The sequence below is a fragment of the Vulpes lagopus genome, chromosome 9 (assembly GCF_018345385.1).
Source record: "Vulpes lagopus strain Blue_001 chromosome 9, ASM1834538v1, whole genome shotgun sequence".
Taxonomy (NCBI): Eukaryota; Metazoa; Chordata; class Mammalia; order Carnivora; family Canidae; genus Vulpes; species Vulpes lagopus.
Genome location: NC_054832.1, coordinates 31,295,011 through 31,298,522, shown reverse-complemented (window position 1 = coordinate 31,298,522; position 3,512 = coordinate 31,295,011). Strand labels below are relative to the sequence as shown.

General features: G+C 40.1%; 1 pseudogene; it reads left to right on the top strand.

Moving 5' to 3' along the window:
• Positions 1–1,572: 1,572 nt before the first annotated feature.
• On the top strand, positions 1,573–2,519 carry LOC121498884 (annotated as a pseudogene).
• The last annotated feature ends 993 nt before the right edge of the window (positions 2,520–3,512 follow it).

The window sequence follows — 3,512 nt, the reverse complement described above, 5'->3', positions numbered from 1 at the left end:
CACTTCATTCCCATAAATAAAATATTTTTGATTCTATAGTTTTAGGGTATTTAGTGAGAAGCTGGGGGATATCTGGGGGCAGGAGTTTGGGGAAAGGAGGGTCCAATAAGTCTCTAAAAAGAAACTTTCTCTTCTCTATGAATGTCTTTATTTCTACAGTAGTATTTTTATTCCCCTGTGTGGTGCCTGGTAAGGCTTATAGCAGACACTATGGAATGGATCCCCCCACCTCACCCTTCCATGGTGACAGAGCCTGTTCTAATATTTGCTCTCCACATTAACTTTGCACTCATGGAAGGTGTTAGGATTCCCAGCCCAAAGAGTGTGGGTCTTGATTAGTCCTAGCCAATAGAATCATGGCAATTCTATTTCTCTTGCCAATCATTGGCTTAGGAAAAGGCATGAAACCCAGTTCTGGAGAATGAGACAAGAGAGGAAGGCTGGTAAATGAGCTACACTTTTGGAAAAAGGATTTTGCTTTGGAAGAGAACTAGAAAAGGAAAAAAAAATGTCTCCTGCCTCTGGAAATGGTTTGCTGAGGAGGATTGTTAAAACTGTTGCAGCCATCTTAAAACCAAGAGGTGCTAAAGAAGGGCAAAACTGAATTATTGGAGAGCAAACAGATGGAAGGTGTATGAAGAATTTGCTCTACCTCACAGCTCCTTGTTATATGACATTTTAAATTTGCTTTATTTTTGCAACTTCAAGGTAAGGTTTTTATTACTTGCAGCCAAAATCTTACCAAATGATAAAGGTCCTACTAAAGTGGAGTGAGGGAAAGGACAGACATTGACTTCCAGCTAGCAAAATACCATCCTGCACTTCATTCTGGAAGAAAAAACTTGAGGAAGTAGATCAAAGGGAAGGAGCTGGGAATCCATGTGTTCCAACTTCTGCTCAGTGTCACATTAAAAAAAAACAAAACAACCCCACACACCAGTCTTATGAAAAAATAATCACAAATAAAAGTAATTCCAATATTTCTTTGGCTTCTTAAAAAAAAACACCAAAAGATTTGGGGGAAAGATTAGCATGTGTCTAACTTATATAAAAAAGTAAAAGCTTCTCTCTGTTTCTGTGACCTCAACATTATTCATAGAAATGCCAGCAAGTCCCCCTGGCCTCTTTTTCTCCCAATTTTACCTCCCAATCTACAGCTCCTCACAGGCACAGATGAATCTCTTTCCAGTGCTTCTTTTTCTTCCCTCTTCTGTCTCTTACCTTCATTCTTTCCTCCTTGCACCAGGACAAGTATATGTTGTCAATTTTAGGGGCAAGTTTCCCATCCTCATTGCTCTGTATCATTGCACGGACCCTGTGGCATAAAATCCCAAAGAATTTACATGGCTCAGTCAGACTTCTCTTAGGGGTCAGGAGCACAGAACTGGGAATAGTCACACTTCCTATCTTGCTATTTTTTGTTTTCAGAAATTCACAGCTCCAGACTGGGAAACTCTACAGGACAAATGACCTGATTTCTTCCACAAATAAGTTGTGGAGGTTGTGGGGGAACAGAAAAACAAAGATAAATGGGGAACTTATGGCCTCTTTTTTGGCTAGAACCATGAGGGTGCAGAAAAGAAGAAAAAGAAGGTTCCTACTATGCCAGCTACCCTTAAGAAAAAGCGAAGGAATTTCACAGAGTTGAAGATCAAATGTCTGAGAAAAAAAGTTTGCCCAAAAGATGCTTCGAAAGGCAAGGAGGGAGCTTATCTATGAAAAAAGTTGAGCATGGGACACCTGGGTGGCTCAGTGGTTGAGTGTCTGCCTTTGTCCCAGGGTGTGATCAAGTCCCACGTCAGGCTCCCTGCATGGAGCCATCTTCTCTCTCTGCCTGTATCTCTGCCTGTGTGTGTGTGTGTGTGTCTCATGAATAAATAAATAAAATCTTTTTTTAAAAAAAGCTGAACATCACCACAAGGAATATAAGCAGATGTACAGAACTGTGATTTGGATGGCGAGGATGACGAGAAAAGCAGGCAACTTCTACGTGCCTGCAGAACCCAAACTGGCATTTGTTGTCAGGATCAGAGGTATCCATGATGTGAGCCCAAAGGTTCGAAAGGTGTTGCAGCTTCTTTGCCTTTGCCAGATCTTCAATGGCACCTTTGTTAAGCTCAACAAGGCTCCATGCTAGTTACTTCATGCTAGTTAACATGCTAAGGATTGTGGAACCATATGTAGCATCGGGGGTACCCAAAGCTGAAGTAGGTGAATGAATTGATCTACAAGTATGGTTATGACAAGATCAACAAGAAGCAAATTGTCCTGACACATAACACATTGATTGCCCGAACTCTTGATAAATATGGCATCATCTGCATGGAGGATCTGACTCACGAGATCTATATTGTTGGAAAATGTTTCAAAGAAGCAAACAATTTTTTATGGGCCTTCAAATTATCTTCTCCATGCAGGGGAATGAAGAAAAAGACCACCCATTTTGTAGAAGGTGGAGATGCTGGCAACAGGGAAGACCAGATCAATAGGCTTATTAGAAGGATGAACTAAGGTATCTACATGATTATTTTTGTACTATGGTCAGTTAATAAATGACTACTTTCAAATGGGAAAAAAAGGGGGGGGGACTTATGGATGGAGAAAGACTAGAGAAATACATCAACCAATCGTAATGCATGAACCTTATCTGGATTTTGATCCCACTACCTTCCAAGAGAACATGCTTATAGTTATGACATCTATGAGATTATTGGAAATTAAAACACCGACTGGATATTTAATAATGCTAAGGAAAGGGCAGCTCAGGTGGCTCAGCGGTTTAGCACCACCTTCAGCACAAGGGCGTGATCCTGGAGACCCAGGATGGAGTCCCATGTCAGGCTCCCTGCGTGGAATCTGCTTCTTCCTCTGCCTGTGTCTCTGCCTCTGTGTGTGTGTGTGTGTGTGTGTGTGTGTGTGTGTGTGTGTGTCTCATGAATAAATAAATAAAATCTTTATAAAAAATAATTCTAAGGAAATGTTCATTTTATTTGTAATAATGGAATTTCAGTCATTTTTTTAAGTTGTTAACTTCTAGAGATATGTACTAGAACATTTGCAGATCCACGTACATGGTTAGGTATTTGCTTCAAAATGATATGAGAATGGTGGAAATGGTCATATATTGATCCTTTTTGAAGTTGGGAAATAGGTGCATGAAGGTAAATAATATACATCTTCTGTTTGTGATTAATTTCTTTGTAAAAAAAATAGTAGAGAATCTTTTAAAGAATAGATAGTATACCAACTTGAAAGTGTCACTGGTAGGTGAATTTGGTGAGGGTTGCTTGTCTAGGCCAGAATGATTGAAGAATCATCCTGGAGACTCCATGGTCTCTGGAGCATGTTTCCTGCACATCCATGATCTACTTTGCATATTTCTTGTTAGAACCCGTATTTCAGACCCCTTCTTTGGTGTTTGCAATTGTTTGGACAGGCACCATGACCTTTCCAGATTTGCTCAAAACCCAACCACCCACTTCACATATCCATACAGAAAAAATTTCCTACCT